Source organism: Nerophis ophidion, linkage group LG21, assembly GCF_033978795.1.
Source record: "Nerophis ophidion isolate RoL-2023_Sa linkage group LG21, RoL_Noph_v1.0, whole genome shotgun sequence".
Lineage (NCBI taxonomy): Eukaryota > Metazoa > Chordata > Actinopteri > Syngnathiformes > Syngnathidae > Nerophis > Nerophis ophidion.
Window position 1 is genome coordinate 34,992,391 of NC_084631.1, and position 16,799 is coordinate 35,009,189.

At 33.3% G+C, this 16,799-nt stretch overlaps 1 protein-coding gene and 1 long non-coding RNA gene across 3 annotated transcripts in view; both read right to left on the bottom strand.

Moving 5' to 3' along the window:
- Positions 1-1,968, bottom strand: part of zbtb8b (zinc finger and BTB domain containing 8B) — a 23,551-nt gene extending 21,583 nt beyond the window's left edge. The window contains exon 1 of one of the 2 annotated variants that reach the window (XM_061882511.1): positions 1,828-1,968. The gene's annotated coding sequence lies outside the window, so the exon portion shown is untranslated. The other variant, XM_061882510.1, reaches the window with a different exon arrangement.
- A 1,755-nt stretch (positions 1,969-3,723) lies between these two features.
- Positions 3,724-16,799, bottom strand: part of LOC133539483 (uncharacterized) — a 46,384-nt gene continuing 33,308 nt past the window's right edge. The window contains exons 2-3 of the long non-coding RNA XR_009803400.1: positions 11,508-11,614; positions 3,724-4,471 (exon numbers count right to left, since the gene is read on the bottom strand). This is a non-coding gene — a long non-coding RNA (uncharacterized LOC133539483). The remainder of the gene's footprint in view (positions 4,472-11,507; positions 11,615-16,799) is intronic.

Below are 16,799 nucleotides of genomic sequence, written 5' to 3' on the forward strand. Positions count from 1 at the left end.
AGTAAACGTGTCTAATAACATCTGAATTGCTCCCACTGCCCTTGTCTTTTTTATTTTTCTTCTAGTCCTTCACTCTCACGATCCTCATCCACGAATCTTTCATCCTCGCTCAAATTAATGGGGAAATTGTCGCATTTCTCGGTCCGAATCGCTCTAGCAGCTGGTGGCTATGATTGTAAACAATGTGAGGATGTGAGGAGCTCCACAACCCGTGACGTCACGCGCACATCGTCTGCTACTTCCGGTACAGGCAAGGCTTTTTTATTAGCGACCAAAAGTTGCAAACTTTATCGTCGATGTTCTCTACTAAATCCTTTCAGCAAATTATGGCAATATCGCAAAATGATCAAGTATGACACACAGAATGGACCTGCTATCCCCGTTTAAACGCCTACTGAAACCCACTACTAGCGACCACGCAGTCTGATAGTTTATATATCAATGATCAAATATTAACATTGCAACACATGCCAATACGGCCTTTTTAGTTTACTAAATTGCAATTTTAATTTCCCGGGAGTTTCTTGTTGAAAACGTCGCGGAATGATGACATATACGCGTGGCGTCACGGACTGTTAGGAAATATTAGCGCTGCGTACAAACACAGCTAAAAGTCGTCTGCTTTAACCACATAATTACACAGTATTTTGGACATCTGTGTTCCTGAATCTTTTGCAATTTGTTCAATTAATAATGGAGAAGTCAATGTAGAAAGATGGAGTTGGGAAGCTTTAGCCTTTAGCCACACAAACACACGGAGATTCCTTGTTTAAAATTCCCGGAGGTGAAACTTTACTATGGATCAGAGCGGTCAAGCGAACATGGATCCCGACCAAATGTCAACCAGCAGTTTTCGGTGAGAAAATTGTGGTAAAAAGTCGCCACTTACCGGAGATCAGCTGAGTTTGTGCCGTCCATACAGCTGCCGTCGACTTCCATCAGACACTGGCCTCAGACACTGATACCCTTCCGACTATCAGGTACTATTAAACTCACTAAAACACTAGCAACACAATAGAAAGATAAGGGATTTCCCAGAATTATCCTAGTAAATATGTCTAAAAACATCTGAATTCGTCCCAATGCAATTGCGTTTTTCTTTTTTTCTAGTCCGTCGATATCAATATCCTCAAACACGAATCTTTCATCCTCGCTCAAATTAATGGGGAAATTGTCGTTTTCTCGGTCCGAATCGCTCTAGCTGCTGGTGGCTATGATTGTAAACAATGTGCGGATATGAGGAGCTCCACAACTCGTGACGTCAAGCGCACCTCGTCTGCTACTTCCGGTACAAGCAAGGCTTTTTTATTAGAAACCAAAAGTTGCTAACTTTTTCGTCTATGTTCTCTACTAAATCCTTTCAGCAAAAATATGGCAATATCGCAAAATGGTCAAGTATGACACATAGAATAGACCTACTATCCCCGTTTAAATAAGAACATCTCATTTCAGTAGGCCTTTAATATTCATCAGAGGAAAATGAAACGTATTATTGGTCTTTATAAGGTCTTGTTTGATGTAAATTATGTTTTATTTCAAGTGTAAACGCACGCCTACACAGTGTGTGTTTACAACAGGCTCTCAGTGTCTTGCATGGCTCATCTCGCTTTGACAGAGAGGATAATAGGTCAGCAGCTTCCATCAGGCATGTTTATAACAAGATGCAGCGAACATTTATCAGCCTGACATAAAAGCAGGAGAAATGAACACATCGTTGGCTTTTGCTGCTAACTGCTAACTGCTAGCAGTGCAAAAGCGCACTTATGCAACCACCTGCAAGAGCACGGCCACATTAAAACACTAAACAGGTCTATCTCACTCACTTACCCGTAACAAAAAGTGCAAAAAGGCTCGATCTACCGTGCTTTTGGATACATTTAAAGCACCAAGGACATTCTTTTTGGGCGATATTTTGAGACCGGAAAAACAGTCGAACAGGACTTCCGCATTTATTATGAATGACGTTGCTCGGTTGACCAATCAGAAGAGGCGGGGGCGGGGTCACAAACAGTGACGCGAGTGGCGATGAAACAGTATTTTCCCGGATTAACTATTTTCATCCATCCATCCATTTTCTACCGCTTATTCCCTTTTTGGGGTCGCGGGGGGGCGCTGGCGCCTATCTCAGCTACAATTGGGCAGAAGGCGGCGTACACCCTGGACAAGTCGCCACCTCAATTATTATTATTATTATTATTACTATTATTATTATTATTATTATTGCAAAAGTGCAATTTAGAAATAAGATATTTTTTGTCAATTTCTGAAAGTGAAACCCAAATTTTCCCAATCGATTAATAATTTCTAATTATTAATGAAATCTTGGAAAAAGGTTAAAAATAGAAAAGCCCATAAATTATTGTCTTTATTGGACGAATTTAAGTTGTTTTATCCATCCATCCCTTCTCTACCGCCTATTCCCTTTGGGGTCGTGGGGGGCGCTGGTGCCTATCTCAGCTACAATCGGGCGGAAGGCAGCGTACACCCTGGACAAGTCGCCACCTCATTGCAGGGCCAACAAAGATAGACAGACAATATTCACACTCACATTCACACACTAGGGCCAATTTAGTGTTGCCAATTAACCTATCCCTAGGTGCATGTTCATTATTATTATTATTATCATTATTATTGCAAAAGTGCAATTTAGAAATAAGCTATTTTTTGTCAATTTCTGAAAGTGAAACCAAAATTTTCCCAATGGATTAATAATTCCTAATTATTAATGAAATCCTGGAAAAAGGTTAGAAATAGAAAAACCCTTAAAATATTGTTTCTATTGGACGAATTTAAGTTGTTTTATCCATCCATCCCTTCGCTACCGCTTATTCCCTTTGGGGTCGCGGGGGGCGCTGGTGCCTATCTCAGCTACAATCAGGCGGAAGGCGGTGTACACCCTGGACAAGTCGCCACCTCATCGCAGGGCCAACACAGATAGACAGACAACATTCACACTCACATTCACACACTAGGGCCAATTTAGTGTTGCCAATCAACCTATCCCCAGGTGCATGTTCATTATTATCATTATTATTATTATTATTATTGCAAAAGTGCAATTTAGAAATAAGCTATTTTTTGTCAATTTCTGAAAGTGAAACCCAAATGTTCCCAATGGATTAATAATTTCTAATTATCAATGAAATCCTGGAAAAAGGTTAGAAATAGAAAAGCCCTTAAAATATTGTCTTTATTGGACGAATTTAAGCTGTTTTAGATAAACCCATTTTTTAAATGTATCTATTTATTGCATTTTTGAAAATATTTTTGTTTTGTTTCTCACTTTATTGTATTTATTATTTTAATAAAAAACAGCAAATATTGCAAGAGTAAAGAATAATTATGTTTTTAATAAAATAAATGAGTTGGGATTAATTTAAAATATATTATATTATCACACAATATTTTAAAAATATTATGGATTAAGCAAATATGTCATAGTTCAGGAGTTACTGTGTAAATAATTTCAAACTGCAGTTACAAATAAAATTGTTTTAGATAAACCAATTTTTTATGTATTTATTTGTGTATTTTAAAAAATCTTTTTGTGTTGTTTATCACTTTATTCTATTTAATCCTTCAATAGAAACAAAAAATATTGCTAGCGTGAAGAACAATTATGTTTTTAATTACATGCATAAAATAAATGAGTTGAGATTGATTTAAATTATGTTATCACAGAATATTTCAAAAATATTAGGGATTAAGCGAATCAGATCAAAATCAGAATCAGAATAGTTTTTATTGCCATTGTTTGAGAACAGGTTCACAAACTAGGATTTTTTTCTCGGTGCGATCGTGCAACATAAAAAACACAACACGGAAGGTAATAAAAATGAGCTGTGACTGGGCTATCAGATCTTGTTATTGTTCACGTGCCTGATGGCCGAGGGGGAAAAACTGTTCAGGTGGCGGGAGGTGTGGGTCTGGATGGACCGTAGTTCAAAAGGTGAGACGAGCTTTTATCCGACCCACACGTCTCCTGGTCCTGGAGTAGAACACGTCCTGGAGGGATGGGAGCTTGCAGCCAATCACCTTCTCAGCAGCACCTACCATGCGCCGTAGTCTATGTTTGTCCTGGACTGTGGCGCCGGGGAACCACACGGTGATGGAGGAGGTGAAGATGGACTCGATGACTGCTGAGTAGAACTGCACCAGCATCTCCGTCGGCGCCTTAAGTTTCCTCAGCTGCCGCAGGAAGTACCACCTCTGCTGGGCCTTCTTGATGAGGGAGCTGATGGTCGGCTCCCACTTGAGGTCCTGGGTGATGGTGGTGCCCAAGAAACGGAAGAAGTCCACAATGGAGAAGGGGGTGGGAGAGTCGTCAATTAGGGTGAACGGGGGTGATAGGGCTTTCCATGATCATCTCCACTGTCTTCTGGGCGTTCAGCTCCGGTCCACCTCTCTCCTGTGGGCGGACTCAGCGCCATCCGAGATGTGTGAAATATGTCATTGTTCAGGAGTTATTGCACTGTAAATTATGGCAAAACACAATCACAAAGAAAGTTGTTTTAGATCAACCAATTTATTGTGCAAAACCCATATGAGTTGGGAAATTGTGTTAGATGTAAATATAAACGGAATACAATGATTTGTAAATCATTTTCAACCCATATTCAGTTGAATATGCTTGATGTTCAAACTGATAAATATTTTTTTTTTGTGCAAATAATCATTAACTTTGGAATTTGATGCCAGCAACACGTGACAAAGAAGTTGGGAAAGGTGGCAATAAATACCGATAAATTCTCATCAAACACTTATTTGGAACATCCCACAGGTGTGCAGGCTAATTGGGAACAGGTGGGTGCCATGATTGGGTATAAAAGCAGCTTCCACGAAATGCTAAGTAATTCACAAACAAGGATGGGGCGAAGGTCACCACTTTGTAAGCAAATTGCCGAACAGTTTTAGAACAACATTTCTCAACGAGCTCTTGCAGCAAATTTAGGGATTGTACCATCTACGGTTCGTAAAATCATCAAAAGGTTCAGAGAATCTGGAGAAATCACTGCACGTAAGCGATGATATTACAGACCGTTGATCCCTCAGGTGGTACTGCATCAAAAACAGACATCAGTGTGTAAAGGATATCACCACATGGGCTAAGGAACACTTCATAAAACCACTGTCAGTAACTACAGTTGGTTGCTACATCTGTAAATGCAAGTTAAAACTCTTCTATGTGAAGCAAAACCCATTAACAACACCAAGGAACACCACTGGCTTCGCTGGGCCCGAGCTCACCTAAGATGGACTGATGCAAAGTGGAAAAGTGTTCTGTGGTCTGACGAGTCCACAGTTCAAATGATATTTGGAAACTGTGGACGTGGTGTCCTCCGGAACAAAGAGGAGAATAACCATCCGGATTGTCATAGGCGCAAAGTTCAAAAGCCAGCATCTGTGATGGTATGGGGGTGTATTAGTGCCCAAGGTATGGGTAACTTACACATCTGTGAAGGCACCATTAATGCTGAAAGGTCCATACAGGTTTTGGAGCAACATATGTTGTCATCCAAGCAACGTTATCATGGATGCCCCTGCTTATTTCAGCAAGACAATGCCAAGCCACGTGTTACAACAGCGTGGCTTCGTAGTAAAAGAGTGCGGGTGCTTTCCTGGCCCGCCTGCAGTCCAGACCTGTGTCCTATCGAAAATGTGTGGCGCATTATGAAGCGTAAAATATGAAAGCAGAGACCCCGGACTGTTGAACAACTGAAGCTCTATATAAAACAAGAATGGGAAAGAATTCCACTTTCAAAGCTTCAACAATTAGTTTCCTCAGTTCCCAAACGTTTATTGAGTGTTGTTAAAAGAAAAGGTGATGTAACACAGTGGTGAGCATGCCCTTTCCCAACTACTTTGGCACGTGTTGCAGCCATGAAATTCTAAGTTAATTATTATTTGCAAAAAAAAAATAAGTTTATGAGTTCTAACATGAAATATGCTGTCTTTGTAGTACATTCAACTGAATATAGGTTGAAAAGGATTTGCAAATCATTGTATTCCGTTTATATTTACATCTAACACAATTGCCAAACTCATGGAAACGGGTTTGCATTTTTAAAATTATTTTTGTCACTTTCTTCTATTTAATCTTTCAATAAATACAACTTTTGCTACAAGAGTAAATAATTATGTTTTTCATTAAATAAATAAAATAAATCAGTTGAGATTATTTAAAAATATATTATATTATCACAGAATATTTAAAAAATATTAGGGATTAAGAAAATATGTCATAGTTCGGGGGTTACTTTGTAAATTATGCAAAATGCAATTACAAATAAATTTGCTTTAGATAAACGAAATTTTCATGTATTTCATATATTTTCATGTATGGTAAAACACAACTTACAAATAATGTTGCATTGGATAAACCACATTTTTATGTATTTGTTTATTGCGTTTTTAAAATATTTTTGTATTGTGTGTCACTTTATTCTATTTAATCTTTAAATAAAACAACAAATATTGCAAGAGTAAAGCATAGTTATGTTTTTAATTAAATAAATAAAATAAATGAGTTGATATTAATCTAAAATGTATTATATTATAACAGATTATTAAAAAAATATTAGGGATTAAGAAAATATGTCATAGTTTATGAGTAACTGTGTAAATTATGGCAAAACGCAATTACAAATAAAGTTGTTTAAGATAAACCAAACATATTTTTGTATTTTTTCTCACTTTATTTTATTTAATATTTCAATAAAAACAAAACATATTGCAAGAGTAAAGAAAGATTGTTTTTGATTAAATACATAAAATAAATGAGTTGAGATTGATTTCAATTCTATTCTATTATCACAGAATATTTAAAAAATATTAGAGATTAAGAAAACATGTCACAAATCAGGAATTACTGTGTAAATTATGGCAAAATACAATTACAAATAAAGTTGTTTAAGATAAACCAATTTTTTGTGTATTTATTTATTTCATGTATTTTAAAAAATATGTTTTTTTTCTCACTTTTTTATATTTAATATTTCAATAAAAACAAAACATATTGCAAGAGTAAAGAACAATTAATGTTTGTAATTAAATAAATGAGTTGACATTGATTTAAAATATATATTATCTCAGAATATTTAAAAAAAAAATAGGGATTAAGGAAATATGTCACAGTTTAGGAGCTACTTTTTAAATTATGGTAAAACACAATTACAAATGTTGTTTTGGATAAACCCAATTTTTATGTATTTATTTATTGCATTTAAAAATATATTTTTGTACTGTTTGTCACTTTATTCTATTTAATCTTTTAATAAAAACCACAAATATTGCAAGAGTAAAGCATGATTATGTTTTTGATAAAATAAATAAAAATAAATGAGTTTAATTGATTTAAAATATATTATCTCAGAATATAAAATGTGTCATAGTTCAGGAGTTACTGTGTAAATTATGGCAAAACGCAATCACAAGAAAGTTGTTGTAGATAATCCAATTTTATATGTTTTTATTTCTGGTATTTTTTTTAAATATATTTGTATTGTTTCTCACTTTTTTAAATTTAATCTTTCAATAAAAACAAAACATATTGCAAGAGCAAAGAAAAGATATATGATTTAATTAAATAAATAAAATAAATGGGTTGAGATTAATTTAAAATGTATTATATTATTACAGAATATTTTGAAAAATATCAGGGATTACGAAAATATGTCACAGTTCAGGAGTTACTGTGTAAATTATGTAAAAACACAAGTACAAATAAAGTTGTTTAAGATAAACCAAAAAATATTTCTGTATTGTTTCTCACTTTATTCTATTTAATCCTTCAATAAAAACAAAAAAATATTGTAAGAGTAAAGAATTATTATGTTTTAGTTAAAAAATAAAAAAAATGATTTTAGTTTTATTTAAAATATATTACATTGTCACAGAATATTTAAAAAATATTAGGGATTAAGAAAATATGTCACAGTTCAGGAGTTACTTTGTAAATTATGGCAAAATGTAATTACAAATAATGTTTTGGATAAACCCAATTTTTATGTATTTATTTATTGCATTTTTAAAAATATTTTTGTATTGTTTGTCACTTTATTCTATTCAGTCTTTCAATAAAAACAACAAATATTGCAAGAGTAAAGCATAATTATGTTTTTAATAAAATAAATGAGTTTAATTAATTTGAAATATATTTCTCACAGAATATTTAAAAAATATTAGGGATTAAGAAAATATGTCATAGTTCAGGAGTTACTGTGTAAATTATGGCAAAATGCAATCACAAAGAAAGTTTTTTTAGATAAACCAAATTTGTATGTATTTATTTATTGTATTTTAAAAAATATTTTTGGAGTGTTTGTCACTTTATTCTATTTAATCTTTAAATAAAAACTAAAAATATTGCAAGAGTAAATGATAATTATGTTTTAGTTAAATAAATAAAATAAATCATATTATCACAGAATATTTAAATTATATTAGGGATTAAGAAAATATGTCATAGTTTAGGAGTTACTGTGTAAATTATGGCAAAATGCAATCACAAAGAAAGTTTTTTTAGATAAACCAAATTTGTATGTATTTATTTATTGTATTTTAAAAAATATTTTTGGAGTGTTTGTCACTTTATTCTATTTAATCTTTAAATAAAAACTAAAAATATCGCAAGAGTTAATGATAATTATGTTTTAGTTAAATAAATAAAATAAATTATATTATTACAGAATATTTAAATTATATTAGGGATCAAGAAAATATGTCATAGTTGATAAATTACTTTGTACATTATGGCAAAACGCAATTACAAATAAAGTTGTTTAAGATAAACCAAAAAAATTGTTTGTATTTTTTCTCACTTTATTCTATTTAGTATTTCAATAAAAACCAAAAATACTGCTAAAGTAAAAAAATATGTTTTTAGTTAAATAAATAAAATAAATGAGTTTAAATTGATTGAAAATACATTATATTACACAGAATATTTAAAAAATATTAGGGATTAAGAAAATACGTCATAGTTCATGAGTTGCTGTTTAAAAAAATGGCAAAACACAATTACAAATAAAGCTGTTTAAGATAAACCCAAAATATTTCTGTATTGTTTCTCACTTTATTCTATTTAATCTTTCATTAAAAACTAAACATATTGCAAGAGTAAAGATGTATTATGTTTTAGTTAAAAAAATAAAATAAATGAGTTTTGTTAAATTTAAAATATATTATTTTATCACAGAATATTTTTAAAATATTAGGGATTAAGAACATATGTCATAGTTCAGGAGTTACTGTGTAAATTATGGCAAAATGCGATCACAAAGAAAGTTTTTTTAGATAAACCAAATTTGTATGTATTTATTTATTGTATTTCTAAAAATATTTTTGTAGTGTTTGTCACTTTATTCTCTTTAATCTTTAAATAAAAACTAAAAATATTGCAAGAGTAAATGATAATTATGTTTTAGTTAAATAAATACAATAAATTATATTATTACAGAATATTTAAATTATATTAGGGATTAAGAAAATATGTCATAGTTCATAAATTACTTTGTACATTATGGCCAAACGCAATTACAAATAAAGTTGTTTAAGATAAACCAAAAAATATTTTTGTATTTTTTCTCACTTTATTCTATTTAGTATTTCAATAAAAACAAAAAATACTGCTAAAGTTAAAAAATATGTTTTTAGTTAAATAAATCAAATAAATTAGTTTAGATTGATTGAAAATACATTATATTACACAGAATATTTAAAAAATATTAGGGATTAAGAAAATACGTCATAGTTCATGAGTTGCTGTTTAAATTATTGCAAAACACAATTACAAATAAAGCTGTTTAAGATAAACCCAAACTATTTATGTATTGTTTCTCACTTTATTCTATTTAATCTTTCAATAAAAACAAAAAATATTGCAAGAGTAAAGAATTATTATGTTTTAGTTAAAAAAATAAAATAAATGAGTTTAGTTTAATTTAAAATATATTATATCATCACAGAATATTTTTAAAATATTAGGGATTAAGAAAATACGTCATAGTTCGGAAGTTGTTGTTAAAATTATGTCAAAACACAAATTACAAATAAAGTTGTTTAAGATAAACCAAAAATATTTCTGTATTGTTTCTCAGTTTATTCTATTTAATCTTTCAATAAGAACAACACATATTGCAAAAGTAAAGAACAATTGTTTTTTAATCAAATAAATAAAATTAATGAGTTGATATTAATTAAAAATGTATTATATGATCACAGACTATTTCAAAAATATGAGGGATTAAGAAAATGTCCCAGTTCAAGAGTCACTATGTAAATTATGGCAAAATGCAATTACAAATAAATGCCGACGTGTTCCGTTTTTAAGAAGCGATTTTCCTGGCGGCAGTAAACAAATGATTATTATTATTCATTGCTCCGACACACCCACAGCTCTTGGAAGTGACTTAAATGATATTTTCCCATGGCAAACGCATGCCTGCCTGGGAATACCACAGACAAACTGTGCATATGTCTCCTCCGGTTTTATGGCAGTCCATAAAAAACATTATCATGAACTGGTTTCCATCGCCATTGGCTCTGATTGAAAGAGGCTTGTATCGGAGTCCTTCGCTTACATGATATAGCGGAGGTTTGGATTAGCTCTGCAAAGCAGCGAGAAAAGATTTACGATTGACTCATGCAACGGGATGCGTCTGCAGATCAAAGTCTTAGAAAGCAAACATGCTGCGTGTAAGGTTTGCATCCACGCTTATTGTGTTTGTCAGCCGCACTGGGAGCCGCAGTCTGGCGGCGAGGGCCCTGCGGCGACCGCCCTCTCGCCCCTTGCGGTGGAGCGAGCACTCAGGCCTGCATTTTCCCAGGCTGAGACAACGCACCACGGTGGCAGCGCGAGCCACAACGGGGGCCTGATTAAAGACTCGGGACAATGGAGGCAGAGCCGGCCCGAGGGACGGCGGCGGCGGCGGCGGCGTTTTCCATTCCTAGCGCCGTCTCCTTAGCGGGGGTCACAGAGTCGTGGTGCGGGGGGGCAAGAATCTCTGGAATTCAAGACGACCCTCAACTAGGGGATGAAAAAGCTCAGAGTGCAGGGAAGTGGGCAAAAAAAAAAAAGGGAAAGATTTGCCTCTCTGGCTGTGTTTCTATTTGTTATTATTGGCCAATGAGCAACTGGCATGCGGTGGCTTTTGTTCTGATCATTGGGGGTCCCACACAGCAGGCGCCCCTCTTTATTTGGGAGACACCGCTCTCCCTTTCTCTGTAATTATCATGTCTCACGCTTCTTCCTTTCTTCTCGCGACTGAAATAAATCTGCCAGCCTTTTTATTATTGTATATTTAGCACGGCGGAGTCTTCCCACACCGCAAGCTTCCGGTAGCGAAGGGCCCCGCCAGAACTCTGCCATGGCCCGGAGTGCGACGATCAAAGGCCGCCGGGCTAAATGCAGCTCACCAAGCATCCTCGGACGCTGACCTCAAACATCGCCTCATGTCTGAGAGCGACGCCGTGTTTGTGCGCACACGTGTTGCCTTTCAGCGACATACTTCTGTGTTGTTGCCACTTTTTCTTTTACGACTTCCGTCTGGAGGCTCCTCTGCACGGCGATCCCGCAAAATTTCCCCATTTCTGGTCCGTTCATACAGAAAGGCAACTGGAAAACAGCAACAGTGTTCAATTTTTCAGTACAAATAAAGTAAACATGATGACAAACATAAATGGAGAATTGTGCTGTTGTCACAAATTGTTTAACACAACACATTTTGCAAATACAGACTAAAAGAATGACATGCTTGCAAGCTAATATGCTAATATATATGCTAATATACGGTACATACATACATACATATATATACATACATACATACATATATATATATACATACATATATATACATACATACATATACATACATACATACATACATACATACATACATACATACATACATATATACATCCATATATATATATAAATATATATATATATATAAATATATGTAGAAATGAAGTAGTTTTGTGATTTTTCCCACACACATATATATTGCGCTCAACCACGGTATCGAGCACTATTCTCTGGATAATCTAATTAAGTCATATATACATATATATATATATATATATATATATATATATATATATATATATACATGTATACACATACATACATGCATATATATATATATATATACATATATATATACATATATATATATATATATACTTATATATATATACATATATATATATATATATATATATATATATATATATATATATATATATATGTATATATGACTTAATTAGATTATCCAGAGAATAGTGCTCGATACCGTGGTTGAGCGCAATATATATGTGTGTGGGAAAAATCACAAAACTACTTCATTTCTACAGAACTGTTTCATAAGGGGTTCCCTCAATCGTCAGGATAATCCCTCAATCTCCTGACGATTGAGGGAACCCCTCATGAAACAGTTCTGTAGAGATGAAGTAGTCGTGTGATTTTTCCCACACACATATTATATATATATCAATATATATATGTATATATGTATATATATACCTATATATTCATATATATGTATATATATATATATATATCAACGTTGTTTTTGTGTTGTAGAATATTGGTTGGGAAATGACCAAATTTCAATGTTCAAATCAATGTCACAACCAGACATTGATGAAACGTTGTCAAAAAGTATGTTGTTTCAACGTTATGTTTGTGTTCTAGAATATTGGTTGGGAAATGACCACATTTCAATAGTCACCACCTAACATTGAATAAAGGTCGCCAATAAGCATGTTGTTTCAACGTTGTATTGGTGTTGCAGAATATTGGTTGAGAAATAACCAAAATGCAATGGTCAAATCGTCAGGAACCGACATTAATTAAACGTTGTCAAAAAGTATGTTGTTTCAACGTTATGTTTGTGTTGTAGAATATCGGTTCGAAAATGAGCAAATTTCAATGGTCAAATCAACATCAGCAAAAAGCATGTTGATACAACGTTGTATTTGTGTTGTAGAATATTTGTTGGGAAAATGACCAAAATTCAATGGTCAAATCAACGTCAGAACCGACATTGATTAAATATCGGCAAAAAGCATTTTATTTCAACGTTGTTTTTGTGTTGTAGAATATTGGTTGGGAAATGAGCAAATTTCAATGGTCAAATCAATGTCAGAAACCGACATTGATTAAACGTTGCCAAAAAGTATGTTGTTTCAATGTTGTATTTGTGTTGTAGAACATTGGTTGGAAAATGACCAACATTTCAATGGTCAAACCAACATCACAACCTGACATTGATGAAACATTGTCAAAAAGTATGTTGTTTTAACATTGTATTTGTGTTGTAGAATATTGGTTGGGAAATAACCAAAATGCAATGGTCAAATCGTCAGAAACAGACATTAATTAAACGTTGTCAAAAAGTATGGCGTTTCAACGTTATGTTTGTGTTGTAGAATATCGGTTGGAAAATGACCAAATTTCAATGGTCATATCAACATCCCCAAAAATGGTGAATGGTAAATGGGTTGTACTTTAGCATGTTGTTTCAACGTTGTATTAGTGTTGCAGAATATTGGTATGGAAAATGACTAAAATTCAATGGTCAAATCAACGTCACAACCTGACATTGATTAAACGTTGTCAGTAACCATGTTGCTTTAACGTTGGATTTGTGTTGTAGAATGTTGGTTGGGAAATGACCAAATTTTAATGGTCGAATCAACATCCTCAAAAAGCATGTTGTTTCAACGTTGTATTAGTGTTGCAGAATATTGGTTGGGAAAATGACCAAAATTCAATGGTCAAATCAATGTCACAACCTGACATTGATTAAACGTTGTCAGTAACCATGTTGCTTTAAAGTTGTATTTGTGTTGTAGAATATTGGTTGGGAAATGACCAAATTTCAATGGTCAAATCAATGTCTGAAACCGACATTGATTAAATGTTGTCAAAAAGTATGTTGTTTCAACATTATATTTGTGTTGTACAATATTAGTTGGGAAATGACCAAATTTCAATGGTCATAATGTCAGGTCCCAACATTGATTAAACGTCGCCAAAAAGTATGTTGTTTTAACATTGTATTTGTGTTGTAGAATATTGGTTGGGAAATAACCAAAATGCAATGGTCAAATCGTCAGAAACAGACATTAATTAAACGTTGTCAAAAAGTATGGTGTTTCAACGTTATGTTTGTGTTGTAGAATATCGGTTGGAAAATGACCAAATTTCAATGGTCATATCAACATCCCCAAAAATGGTGAATGGTAAATGGGTTGTACTTTAGCATGTTGTTTCAACGTTGTATTAGTGTTGCAGAATATTGGTATGGAAAATGACTAAAATTCAATGGTCAAATCAACGTCACAACCTGACATTGATTAAACGTTGTCACTAACCATGTTGCTTTAACGTTGGATTTGTGTTGTAGAATGTTGGTTGGGAAATGACCAAATTTTAATGGTCGAATCAACATCCCCAAAAAGCATGTTGTTTCAACATTGTATTAGTGTTGCAGAATATTGGTTGGGAAAATGACCAAAATTCAATGGTCAAATCAATGTCACAACCTGACATTGATTAAACGTTGTCAGTAACCATGTTGCTTTAACGTTGGATTTGTGTTGTAGAATGTTGGTTGGGAAATGACCAAATTTTAATGGTCGAATCAACATCCCCAAAAAGCATGTTGTTTCAACGTTGTATTAGTGTTGCAGAATATTGGTTGGGAAAATGACCAAAATTCAATGGTCAAATCAATGTCACAACCTGACATTGATTAAACGTTGTCAGTAACCATGTTGCTTTAAAGTTGTATTTGTGTTGTAGAATATTGGTTGGGAAATGACCAAATTTCAATGGTCAAATCAATGTCTGAAACCGACATTGATTAAATGTTGTCAAAAAGTATGTTGTTTCAACATTATATTTGTGTTGTACAATATTAGTTGGGAAATGACCAAATTTCAATGGTCATAATGTCAGGTCCCAACATTGATTAAACGTCGCCAAAAAGTATGTTGTTTTAACATTGTATTTGTGTTGTAGAATATTGGTTGGGAAATAACCAAAATGCAATGGTCAAATCGTCAGAAACAGACATTAATTAAACGTTGTCAAAAAGTATGGTGTTTCAACGTTATGTTTGTGTTGTAGAATATCGGTTGGAAATGACCAAATTTCAATGGTCATATCAACATCCCCAAAAATGGTGAATGGTAAATGGGTTGTACTTTAGCATGTTGTTTCAACGTTGTATTAGTGTTGCAGAATATTGGTTGGGAAAATGACTAAAATTCAATGGTCAAATCAACGTCACAACCTGACATTGATTAAACGTTGTCAGTAACCATGTTGCTTTAACGTTGGATTTGTGTTGTAGAATGTTGGTTGGGAAATGACCAAATTTTAATGGTCGAATCAACATCCCCAAAAAGCATGTTGTTTCAACGTTGTATTAGTGTTGCAGAATATTGGTTTGGAAAATGACCAAAATTCAATGGTCAAATCAATGTCACAACCTGACATTGATTAAACGTTGTCAGTAACCATGTTGCTTTAACGTTGGATTTGTGTTGTAGAATATTGGTTGGGAAATGACCAAATTTCAATGGTCAAATCAATGTCTGAAACCGACATTGATTAAATGTTGCCAAAAAGTATGTTGTTTCAACATTATATTTGTGTTGTACAATATTGGTTGGGAAATGACCAAATTTCAATGGTCATAATATCAGGTCCCAACATTGATTAAACGTCGCCAAAAAGTATGTTGTTTCAACGTTGTATTTGTGTTGTACAATATTGGTTGGGAAATGACCAAATTTCAATGGTCATAATGTCAGGTCCCAACATTGATCAAACGTCGCCAAAAAGTATGTTGTTTCAACGTTGTATTTGTGTTGTAGAACATTGGTTGGAAAATGACCAACATTTCAATGGTCAAACCAACATCACAACCTGACATTGATGAAACGTTGTCAAAAAGTATGTTGTTTTAACATTGTATTTGTGTTGTAGAATATTGGTTGGGAAATGACCACATTTCAATAGTCACCACCTAACATTGAATAAAGGACGCCAATAAGCATGTTGTTTCAACGTTGTATTGGTGTTGCAGAATATTGGTTGAGAAATAACAAAAATGCAATGGTCAAATCGTCAGAAACAGACATTAATTAAACGTTGTTAAAAAGTATGGTGTTTCAACGTTATGTTTGTGTTGTAGAATATTGGTTGGAAAATGACCAAATTCCAATGGTCAAATCAACATCACCAAAAAGCATGTTGTTTCAAGGTTGTATTTGTGTTGTAAAATAATGGTTGGGAAAATTACCACATTTCAATGGTCAAATCAACGTCAGAAACCGACATTGATTAAATATTGTCAAAAAGCATTTTGTTTCAACGTTGTATTTGTGTTGTAGAATATTGGTTGGGAAATGACCAAATTTCAACGGTCAAATCAATGTCAGAAACCGACATTGATGAAACGTTGTCAAAAAGTATGTTGTTTCAACATTGTATGTGTGTTGCAGAATATCGGTTGGAAAATGACCAAATTTCAATGGTCAAGTCAACATCACCAAAAAGCATGTTGTTTCAACGTTGTATTAGTGTTGTAGAATATTGGTTGATAAATCACCAAATTTCAATGGTCATAAGCTTCATAATGTCCGACCCCAACATTGATTAAACGTCATCAAAAAGGTTGTTGTTTCAACGTTGTATTTGTGTTGTAGAATATTGGTTGGAAAATGACCAACATTTCAATGGTCAAATCAACGTCACAACCTGACATTAATTAAACGTTGTCAAA